The sequence below is a fragment of the Centrocercus urophasianus genome, unplaced genomic scaffold (assembly GCF_019232065.1).
Source record: "Centrocercus urophasianus isolate 14NV4802_14NV808 unplaced genomic scaffold, USGS_Curo_1.0 seq_14, whole genome shotgun sequence".
NCBI lineage: Eukaryota > Metazoa > Chordata > Aves > Galliformes > Phasianidae > Centrocercus > Centrocercus urophasianus.
The window spans coordinates 24,042,494-24,055,139 of NW_024884586.1; the positions used below are offsets into that span (position 1 = coordinate 24,042,494).

The following is a 12,646-nucleotide window of genomic DNA, read 5'->3' on the forward strand; positions in this document are numbered from 1 at the left end:
TGAAGCATGAGTGCCTTTCTGGTAGCCATGGGGGAAGGTGGGCAGTGCCACTGCCACGCACTCCCATGCCAGCTCTAACCGCCCAGACATTGGCAGAGGAGGCAGAGGTCCCTGCCCACCTCACAAGCTGCTCACTCCAGGCCACAGCCCAAGAGCATCGGCATTCCCAGCACCCTTCCTCCTGCTGCTAAGATGTTACTTTACACTTGACCCTGACAGAGCAATTCAGTTTGGCTGGGAAACTCATTCAGAAGCTTTTCCCTTGAACTTTGTGTAGGTACTGGAAACATTATCATTTCATTCCTCACCTTATTCACGTGGTTATATGAAAAAAGCCGTTTCAAGAAAAGATATACTCATGCAGTACATGATGCACTGAAATAACTCATTCAGATACTAAAACTAACCTTACGTTCTCACACAGAAACACAAACAGCAAACCAACTGCACCAAGAGATTGAACTGAATAATCTAGCATAGCCATTTCAATTCATTTCAATTTCTGAATGCCTAAGAACACAACACAGCCTGGATGAACAGATAAACCACACAAAGCTCGACAGCTTGCTGCCACAGTAAAACACAGTGCCACCAGACAGCCATAAGGTAAAGCTTTCCACCAAAGAATTGAGGAATAAATAATCTATTTCAGCTTGAACATCCTCAAGAAGAAATACAAGCATATAGAATTTAACCAGGTATGCCAAGGTGGAGAAAAGTCATTGAATGGGTTGAACAACACTGAATGGCAAGGATTTTTGACACATTTTTTTTTGGCAATTCTTGTATTTTTATGTAAAACATTAACAACTCAAAATGATAAAATACAGTACTAAATCATTATTTATGCCCTTTAACACCTAGGACAAGCATTCCTTCTCTGAAGGGCTTCAATATGCCAAGTATCAAGTTTCTTCAGCATTTTCAGTAAGAGATTTCCAATACCATTTCTAAGTAATGCTAAACCCAGAGGGTAGAAATGTTAGCTGATCCCTCTGCAGTTTTAAGGTAGTTCATCTACCTTGTCACCAAAACGTCCCCAAACTGCTTCAAATCACAGATCTGCTTTATCATTAAAAGAGCAAAGAAATGAGCAGTTAAGTTCAGAGGATTTCAAATAAATCTACTCCCACACTTCCTCATTAACTGATCTCAACTGTAAATTTGCTTTAGATACTCTAAGAGGTGGCTGTGAAGTACATGGAGGCAAAGTTACTGTGTGTGTCAAAATGACAACACCAGTATCATTTATTTAGTGAAACTGGATTTGTTAGTTTTGGTGAAACGTAGGATATTAATGGAACTCCAGCTATTTTTATTTTAAACTGCTTGTGTACTTATGCACCTCTAGCTTATTCTGAAATATTTCACAGGTTGTCAAAGGATCTAAAAAAAAAGATCTCCAAAACCAAAAACCAACAAAACCCCATAAACACCAAAGAGTTAAATATTTCAAGTTACGTAAGTAGTCTATCAAAAAACACTAAAACAAAACCACCTATAGCACATATCTGATATCAGTCACACAACTGCAGTGCTTCATACAATTTGTGAAAGGCATTTAAAAAGAAGTTGAAATTAAGACCTAAAAGAAAAAAAAAAAAAAAAAAAAAAAAAACAACCCAAAACAAAGCCACAAAACCAAAAAACCCACAATCCAACACAGCTATGAAGATTTGCATGAGAATAGCCCTCTTCTGCATAGTTTTAGGGAGGAGTATCAACTTTCAGACCTTCATAATTACAAGGAGGTAAATTTCACCAAACCCCAAATGCTGTCATGAACATTGAATTCAGTTTAGCTCCTCTGTGTCTTGTACTCTCACTTGGTAACCGCCTCAACCACTGGACTTGGGAATTGCTGCACTGAAATTAATAACCACATCTGAAACATTTTCATTTATGAAAAAGATGGTATGCAGCAGAGTTTACAAGACTGCAGATGAACGAAATTTTTACCATTATGAAAAAAAAAAACAAATGTTATAAAAATGATTCATAGGGGTAATATAAAATCTTGCCCACTTCCACTGTCAGATATTGAACAACTTCTGATTTGGCTTTCCACAGGAATCAAAAGCATACAAATACTACCCAGATACTTTAATCCTGAGAAGTATTAGTCTGTGCTTCCTGAGATGTACTGTAGTGATGCATCAAAAAAAAGTTGGACTAAGTGGACTTCCTACTTTTAGGCCAGCACTGTTATTACCAAAGGATATCTTCCAAAGAAGCCATCTCTGACAGAACTACTTGCTGATCTGTAATAAGAACTCATTGCAGAGGAAAGCAAAAAATCTTCCAAAGAACATAACTTCTCAGTGTATGTAAAGACAATGAAATTTGCATCCCGCTGAAAATACAGTGGAACAAAACTATTTTCCTGGTCAAAGACAAAATCATAAACAACATCTTTCAATTTAACTGAAAAGACTACACTTATTTGGAATAAAATACAGCTTTTGATTATATAGAAAAATAAGGGAATATATATATTTTAAAAATCTCTATCACCAAATACAGCCCAGTCCATGTATTTCCATTTCCATGTTAAAATTGGGAAATGACAATTACTGCTACTCATTTTTACACTGGAGAAAGCATAACAGAGGCAAGAAAAAAAAAAAAAAAAAAAAGCAGAAAACAAAAGTAAAGGAATGTAAAATGCTCCAATTCCACTGAAGGCACTGACTGGAGCTGATTTCTTTTCAGGCTGTGGTGTCCAAAATACCACAGGCACTACAGAAAGTGAAGATAACTATCCCTAGAAGATATCAGAAGATGAAAAACAGATTTAAGCTGTAGCAACTTACACCATTATTTCCATCCTATATTTCCATTTACATTAACAATCAAGAAAATTTTAATGCTTCTTTACATATATAACTACTTGCTTTTCCTAAGCAAGGAAAATCAGCACTGGCTGGTAACCAATTGGTAACAAGGCTGGTAACCTGAATACACTGATCTGCCCCAGGATGTAACCTCAGAGTGAATGTTTTAGTAATGTTTACTTAAGGTACATTGCCTCCTTGCATTTTTTGTACTGTTCTATCAAATATTTACATTCGTGATTTTTTACTTTAGGCTTCAAAATAGTGAATTACTTCTTTGTATCCTGGACACCGAAACTTGAGAATTAAGTTAAACCGACATGAATCACACGTGTTATTATTACTGGAATTGCCTTTTCCTTGTTGGAGAGAAGCAGTATTTCTCAACTTTGAATGGAGAAACAAAACTATCTATGAAACTCAATTTAATGCTTAGACTGTGGTTTGATGTGTCCTATCTGGCAACTCCTACATTTCAGCAAATACAAGATAATCAAAACTGTAATGATTTAGAATAATCTTTCAGCTATATAAATGATTTAAACATTTCATTACAATATTTTATAATACAAAATATTTTTAACAGTACTTAGCTGCCTCTCCCAAATATGCCTGTAACTGCCTTACCAACAAGCTATCTCAGAAAAGTTGGCCAAAATCACTTTGGCTCTTGAGAAGTGACACTCATTTATTCCTTTGTCATGCAGAAGTTAAAAAGGATCTCTCTTGCAGCTCCTCTAATGAAATAAACTCTTCCTGAAGCACACAGCAGAGATCTGGATCTTCGTGCCTTATGTGGGATGGCGCATCAATCAAAGCTCATTGTTCCCTCACTCAAGTTGGGAAGAACATGAGGACCAAGCAGTAGCTAAATCTTTTACTTCACCTTTTATATTCAACCCTGAAGATCAAGCTCGTGCAGCACAAATATGCCAAAAAACAGAAAAGCCAATCCTGTACCTCTCAGAAAATCATTCAGGCCTAAAAAACAGCTGAAATACTAACAGTAAATCTTATTCTAGTTGTTCCAGAAATCTAATCTAAAGATTTTATTCAGACAAGAAATTGCAATTCTAATTTTACTTTATGAAGAATTATTCACCAATTTCAAAAACATGGAAAAGTTCAGTTGAATTTTCTTTCTGTCACAGAGAGGTCACAATGCAGATTTTAAACATTCATGCGATGACTTCCACTGCTGAAAGGAGGATGAACTCATAGCCTGGGGGAAGCATTCTGCCTTCCTACAACAAATGTTTTTATTTGGGTTACGTTTTTGTTGTTCAGAGTGACCAAAAACCCAAACAGGTTTTTTGTTAGCATCACCACAATAAAAGGCAAACAAAGCCTGAACAGAATACCCTAGTATTAAGACATGCTAAGTGGTAAGTCAAAATGTCTTAAAAGAGACTGTAATCTGGTGTCTTCTGTTTTGGACAAGCTTTTCTGGACAAGTTGCTTGAGAATGGTAGTTCAAGAAAATGCTTTCACACAAAAAGGAAAAAACAAAAACAAAATGACCCCAAACAAACCAAAATTAAACACATCAATTAAAAGGAAGGGTCCCTTTAATAGCCAAAGCACTTCAGAACACAAAAAAATACGCCATTTTAAGGAGAAAAATAAACAAACAAGTAACAAAATGTGTCATGCAAGAAAAGCAAATAGACAAACCATAACCCTGAAGTTTGAATAGATATGGCAGAGAAGGAAAGGCTTGAAGGGAAGGACCTGAAAAGCTCCTCTCCTTCAATAATCAAGTTTATGATTTTTCCTCTTCCTAACCCAACTTATTCCAGAAGAATAAGAGTATCTTAACAGGAAATAACACTATACTAAACTACAGCAATTCATGACTTATTCAAGAATAAAAAATAATGTCTTATTCTGGAATAATTTTGGCTAACAGACAGGCTCTTACCCAGATTACAACTAAATGAAGAGACTGTGTTTTCTGCCTTCCTTTGGGGAAACAAATGTGTATGCACTCCCCGCTCGTGCATGGCACAAGATACTTCAGAGGATACGGTAAGGCAACACTCCTTCAGCTTCTCCTGGGATCAATTCCCAGAGGTGCCCACAAGCTCAGACAGCCCAAAGCAGAGCCAGGCCTACCCTGAAAGCCAGACCTGGGCAGCAAGGCACTAGGGGTGCAAGCATGGCTGTGGTCCTATTTCTGCACCCCAGGGAACCACTCACTTTCTGCAAGTCCTCCGTTACCTAACACAGGGCTGCCAACACGCACCATGCTTCCCCATCACCATAGAAACAAAGCACGTACACGCTAAGGTGCGTATGGGGGCTCTGGGAAAGATGTTTCAAGCCAAACACAGCTCAGACAAGATATTTTGAGCCAGAACTGTTCTGCACAAACACAGAACATGAAGATACAGTGCTAGAGATCAGCTCAACACTGAGCAGTGGCTGCACATTTCCTGAAGTTTCTGGAGGCAGAAAGAAGATGAAGCAAGATTCAGTCAGGACACTTAGAAGCCCTAATGCACTTTTGTTTCAAGGAGAGCTGCAAGTACCTTGCACTGGCATGCTAAGTTCTGGTGCAGGCCTCATGCTGCGACAGGGCTGAACCCCAGGCCTGCTTTGCCATGCTGTGCAGGGGCTGCCCCACTGCACAAACACCTGTGCATGGCAACAGCTTGATGGCACTCTGACTGATGTGCACAGGGTTGACAGCATCACGGCTTCACTTAGCACGAGTCAGTAGTGCCTTAGGAGCACTAAAGCTAAAGCAAGTTCAGCAGATCTATCACTACTTCAAGTAAGTTCTCAGAGAGCCTCCAAATTGGAAGGAAGGAGGAAAAAAGATAAATTTTCAGATAAAGAGAATCAAAGTATCAGAGCAATACAAGAAACTCCATATAACATAACTGGAAAAAAATTACAACAGCATCACGAACATCTGAAATAACCCAATAGCTGAAATTTGAAAATTTAAAGGAATAAAACAAGTAAAGTGCAGAAACAAACAAAAATCTAGCAAGCTTATTAGAATAGTGCTCCTTTATATTTCAACGGTAGCAGTTATAGGATTTACAGCTTTATCTGGATGGAGTCCTCAGTGACACAGAACCACTTGTACACAGCCAGAGGATGCAGGCCTCACTCCTGGTGGAGGACAGGCAGCAAATGAAGCAAGAGGCTGAAAACAGCAAAAATGGGTGCTTCCTAGCATTGAAGGCTTGAGAGTGGAACCCAGGCAATTTAATTACCATGTCGGCTCTGCTTCAGTATCAAAACCATCAAAATTCATACCCCTCAGACACACAGATTAGAATTGCACAGTCTCTGCTCTGAAGCTTGAAAATTCTTGAGTATTTGACTGTACAACTCTGCATTCTCTTGGCACACTCATTATATAACAGTGGAACTCATTATCCCTCTTAGAGATTTTTTAATCTTGCAAAATTAAAGAAGCAGAAAAAGCTTTTTTTTTTTTTTTTTTTTTTTTTGGTATGACATCAGCAGAGCAGATCAGCAGCCCCCACTCTACAGAGGATCACTGTAACAACACAGATTACTGCCCCCTGATGAGGGCACAAATATGCTATTGTGAATCTATATGCTAGGAAATCTCCAATTTTTCTTGGTCTTGAAGGAAGAAAGAGACCAGGGGATTAGCAACAGGAACTAGTGCTTATAAACATACAGTATTGGTACATAAGGACCACCACTTAGACAAAAACCACCATTTCCCATTTTAGATGTATAGGTCTCAACACTTGACCCCAAATTAGTTTCTTCACACTTTTCAAAACCACGTCCCTGTTCAGGTTCAGAATGTGTTGGCATTGATCACACACTTCACATTAAGGCAGTGTCCTGGGACCTGGAGCAAGCATGGCATGTACAGAAAGAAATACCTGGGGCACCAGTCACTGCAGAATGTCACCAGCTGAGGAGTTTCTAGGAAGCCACGTAAACACCCAATATCAGAGCAGGCTCTGTGCTCCCACCTTTCACAGGCATTTAATCCTTAAAAGGTTTAAGAGAGAAGTCACTACTGTCCTCAAGGTTTATACTACCTCACCACAGCTGCTGAAAGAAAAAAATTGCAGGCAGGAGTCCTCACCAAGAGCTCTATCTTGCCAATTCTGCCCTTAATTAGGGAAGACAACCAGTTTCAGCTGTAGTTTTTAACAAACTGCACCCAAGTTTTCCGTATTTGTTTTATTAATGACATTCTTAATACTTCTTATCATTACACTTGTTTATTGACAGCATTTGACTTCACTAAAACTGAAATAAATAAACCAGTTTCATTGTTGCTTTGACAAACTTGTCAGTGTCACAACTTGTCAGGGTAAGTCAAAGAAAAAGAGCAACTGGCAACATTTGTCAGACATTCTTGGAGAAGACCTAGTTATTTGGTACTGTTTTTCTAGAGTTAATTTTTAAGGACAGAAAAGAGACAGCTCATTCCATAGACTTTAACAAAGCCTGCTCTCACAAACCATTCAAGGCGATGTGGGCTCCTATGTCCACCACGCTTCTAAGCAGGTGAAGTGTTTGACTCACAGTAGGAGCACAGATTACACGACTTCCTCACCTCACAAAAATACCACATGGAGCAGTGGTCACATTTTTTAAGCACAAGAATTAATACGCCTGGAGAAAAAAAAAATCTTTACCACCTCATCTTTAAACATGGTTTAAATGTTTTGACAGTACATGTTTGGGGAATTCTTGTAGAGCACGTACTAGGAAAGTATGTTCTAATCCATACAAGTTTGGTATCAGTAATGCTGAACAGACCATACTTTCCCTGATGGCAGTATTCACTATAGCAAGACACTGAATTATTGGAGACAAAAACGTGTGAGCTCCTTGCACACATAGCTGCATTTATCAGGATTACACTGGGATTTTATTTGTGCCTGCTTTATCTGGAGCCGTGGGAATTCTGGCCTGCAATTATCCGTAACAACTCCGCTATTATTTAATTAGAGGAACATTTATACTTAATTTTACTACTGAAAACACTTAAATGCACATTTTCTGCCCCCAAGCATAACTGAAGATTTGCTGTTTGTTTTTTAAAAAAATATTTTCTTGTCACAGAAAGAACAGTGAATATAATACAGTGAAAATAAATATCCACGTATTTTCTCAGCAGTCTGGTATCAGAGATACTTGCATGAGCATTATGAAAAAGATAAACTGGAAAGATGTGAGATAACACATAACATGTTTGGTTGGTTGTTCAACACAATCGAGTGCTGTTCAAAACTACCACAGCTTTAGAGACTAAGCATTATTACAGACACCACTCAATGAGCAGAAGAGACAGCATGTTTATTACCCTGCTACCTACCAGATACATAGAATATGTTACCCTGTACAATGCAACACTGTATCTTATATGAAAAACCAACGTGGAGTAGTACCAGTCAAGAGAATTCATGCAATCATAGTTCAAACATGAGTTGAATATCTGTTCTCTCACCTAATGTAGGAAAAGTTTAACAAGAATATAGATTGCCTTATAAATATTTCTATGTCTAGAAATATTTATTAATACAGCATACATTAAAAAAGCACCCAGTTCCCTCCTTAAATAAGGAGCAATGATGAAGACTATTTCTGCTGAACACCAAGACCTTTAACCAGGTATCAAGGCATAGGAAAAATGTGGCAAACACGGTACAAATATCCCAAATTAAAACTCAATTCCTTTATAAAAATCCCCAGTAACTAAACAAATACTTTGCCACCAGAAGTGCTTTCAGATAAAGTAATCAGTATTTCGAACAGAAAGAAAGGAGAAGATTTCGAGGAACCATGGTAAATCCATGCAACCACTTCCGTCAGTACAGTAGCCGTGTGAGCTTTGCTAGTTACAATTTGTTTGCTTAAATGCTGAACATGAGAACAGAGAGGAAACAGCCAAAGATGGTTCATTTTGTAAACACCCATAAAGAAACTGGGAACCTCAGCAACATGGCAACTGCCAGCAAGCTCTCCGAGTCCTTGAAGGAAACTGCAACCAGTTCAATCAGGAAAGAATACTAAGAGGGAGAAAGCATATGTTTCAGCATCACAGCAACAAGGTTTCAGACAGTACAGCAGATGCTGTACCACAGGATTGGGTTTTGGTTTTGTTTTTGAATCAAAGCAGTAAAAACCAAAACCGACGAAAGTATTTCCCGTGTCTCCCTTTTCAACTCGCAGCAATGTTCTCAACAGTGTTGTTTTTTTATTCTGGTGTTTGTTGTATCCCATCAAGTCATCACCAACGCATATGATTTTTTCTGAATACTCACAAGAAAGCCTAAATAAGAAATACAAAAGTTAACCTAAGAGCACTAGGAATGCTCTCAGCTTTAATCCTGTGACTTCTGATCCTGTCAAGATATATTCCTTTCAAGAAAGCTCTTTACTTCTGAAGCATGTGCTGATGTCGTCACTGCCTTTTTAACAGTTCAAGCACATCAGATTTTAAACAAGGAAAAAAAAAAAGTCCTTTTAAAATTCAAATGTTAACACTGGTTCCAGTTATAATGAAACAGCCAAAAGGTATTTTTCTGCAGCAGTACAGTACTCAAGTAATGCTGTTAAGGTAAAGCTTTAAAAAAAAGAAAAAAAACATTACTGACTTGATGATTATGTAATATGTAAATTCAGTTTCACCTTCAGAATAGTGCAGCATAGCACAAAGCCCAGGAGACAACAAGAAGCTGTTCACAGAACTGGAAAAGCCTCCCTGGGACTAAACACAGAGCCATTGCCACAGAAGAAAATATATGTGAATTGTAATGATTCCATCATAATTAATTAATTGACTGCTTTCAAAACAAATTACCCCACCTTAAGAAAAAAAAAAAAAAAAAAAAAAAAAACCACCACAAATTCCTTACATAAAGAGAAGAAAAATTTTGAAGCTTATGCTTCAGAAGTAAAATCAGCCTGCTGAAACGTATTAAATTAATGAAAACAAACTAGTTGGCTTTGCTTTCTCAGATAGGATCTCGTGTTCACTGTTCAGTTTGGACTTCGACTGCAAGAAATTCTGAAGCCCCCATGAAGCAATATTTTCATTCATATTCAGGGAAAGTATATAAATATAGCAAGTACTGTATTTCAAAAAACACAGTTCACCTTTGCTTTCAAATCAACAGCACCTGAGGGTGTTTAGTCCGTCACAGCCTAGAAATGGTTAAGCACACAGCTCTAATGTACACTCAGTGCTTCTTTAATTTATAATCTCCTAAATCAAATTACCTAGGAAAATGACCAGAAGAATGCCTGTGCTGGTGGAGCACAACATATGACAGCCTAAATCTGTAAAAGTGCCCTCAAAATATGAATCCAGAGCAGAGACATTCCCTCAAAGAGAAAGGGGCCACCTGCAACACAGAGGAAAGTAAACAAGCAGGGAAGCAGTGATCCTCCTTCTCAATAGAGCGACTCAGACTCCATCTTAATCCTGTCATCATTCATCCCCGCTCAACAGGCACTACATAACGCAGCATTTCTTCTGTTGGGTAACAACACTGAAACTCAGAAGCATTTCCAGACAGCACTAAAATCTGCCATCAGATCAGAATTCTGTACAGTGCTTGCTGACCTGCATGCTCTGACATTATTATGTTAAGTTGCATGAACAGCAGATTGACCCACGAGGCCACACGTCCCACTAATTCCTTCATTTGAAAACTAAGAGCATTTGTGAGTGCTGCATTGTGTTCCCACTGACCACACAACAGCACTGAGAAGAAAAAACTAGTACAGAAATGGATCTGGAAAGCTACAGAAATACTCTCATTTAACTAAGATCTGACAAATGCAGTGAAAGCTTTACAAGAGCAGTCAAAAATCACCACAAAAAAAAATCCAGCTGTGGCAGTCAGGATTTTAGAAGGCTGCCCGACACGTGCTCATGACTGACAGGAAACCTAATAGTCCTTAATGCAGCTTTTTAATTAATCTTCTGCACCACACGTTACAGTTTAAAAGAATTTAATATTATTGACTCCAGGCACCACAAACCTCTATGTCTTATTCCATAAAACGAAGCTTTGTAAACACAGCATAATGCTTAAATACTGGGGTATAGCTGGTAGCCACGATGGCACAAAAAATGTTGCCAAGTACCCGTATTTGCCCTTACATGCAGTGAGATTTGTTAATGAATTCAAGGCCATTGATGATATCAATCATAATAAAATTCAGCACAGATCTTCTAATATGTGATGTACTTCAGCGTGCAGATCTGCCCTGTTTTCACAAACGATTTCGAATTTCAATCCTATTTCCCTGTCATTCACAGCAGCACTCCAGTGCTGTGTGCACGATCAGCAGAGAGGAACGACTCTGGCCCTGCCAGAGCTGCTAGCAGAACTGCAAATGAAACCGAGGGAAATATATTATATATGTACATATTTCAACTCAACCTTCCCCTCCCCCCGAGTTAGAATGCTTGTGACATTCTAGGAAGTAAAAATATCCACTGTGAGAGAAAAAGCACTGCTGCTGAAAACGCATTGTTAGCTTATATACCCTGAGCTGCAAGCAATGCCGAATGAACTTAGACTAAACGTTACATGAGGGCTCACTCCTCTTATTTCAAGTAACACTCAGTAAGCCTTCAGGTATTCTCCCACTTCCACCAGAGACACAGCCTCCTCCACCCCACAAGTGGATAATTAAGGATCACCTCCATGTAATTTGTAGAGGTAATGAAATGGTGTATTCACAAGCAACCAGCAGCTCCATTTTAGCACTGGCAACCGCAGAGCAGTCGCACCAAACAGTCACGGTGGCTCCTTCAGTGGTCCTGCATCTCCGCATTTCACTTTTTTTTTTTTTTTTTTTTTTTTCCCCCTCCTTTTGTAACGAAGATTTAAAAACGTTTGAAAGCAAAGTTAATATTTTGACCTTTCAACAGCTGACGCCGCATTACAACACTTCTGTTACCCTGGTACCCCGGAGGTGACGGCGCAGGCTGAAGAGAAGCGCTGCCGCCCGCACTGCCATTCACCTCCCGAGCGGCGGCCCGCTCCGATCCGCAGTGCCGGTACGGCCCTCCCGGCCGGGGCCCCAGCGCCGCTGCGACGGCCGCTCGCCTTCCCTTATCCGCTGGCACCGCGCAGATACGAGCGTCGGTCACCAACGAGGACCGAAAAGCGATTAAGGCACCGTTTGGAAAACGCGTTCGCATGAATGGATTCGATTTTCGTTATTTTATTTTTGAGCCAGCGTTTTCGGCAGGGGGAAACACGCTGACGTTTTCTGAATAAACCCTTCCGTGCCGCGATGTGCGCCTGTGCCGCGAGAGGCATTTTCTGAACCAACGCCGCTTCATATGAACGAGCCGAGCACGAACCGCAGCGCAACCCCGGCCCGGCGGCGGCCTCCCCGTACCGGCGGCAGGAGGCCGCCCAGCCCCGTGCAGACCCCCCGCCTTCCCCGTGCCCGTCCCGCGGGCCGCCCGGCAGCGCGCAGCGTGCAGGCATCGCGCCTGAATGGACGGCCAGGTACTTTATGAATGGAGCGATCACGTGCCCACAGCACCTCCCCGGCTGATATTTCCCACATAACCGTGTCAACAAGCGCGGCACCGCACGGCGACGCGCGGCTCCCGAGCGGCCCCGGCCGCAGCCTGCCAACGGGCCCTCTTCGCCGCGCCCCGCGCCCGGCCCCGCGCGCCCCGAGGGGCGGAGGGCGTTGAGGCCAGCGGGCCCGGCCGGCAGGTCGGATGGCGTTGTTTTTTTTATGAATGGAGATCGTGGTATGCAAATGAGAGCGATTCACAAAAAAAGAAAACATGGCGGCGGCTCCGGCTCCAGCCCCGGCCC

The 12,646-nt window shown here is 40.5% G+C and overlaps 1 protein-coding gene across 1 annotated transcript in view; it reads right to left on the bottom strand.

Annotated features, from left to right (window-relative positions):
- Positions 1-12,646, bottom strand: part of SPRED1 (sprouty related EVH1 domain containing 1) — a 54,206-nt gene that overhangs the window by 40,494 nt on the left and 1,066 nt on the right. The gene's annotated exons all lie outside the window — the stretch shown is intronic.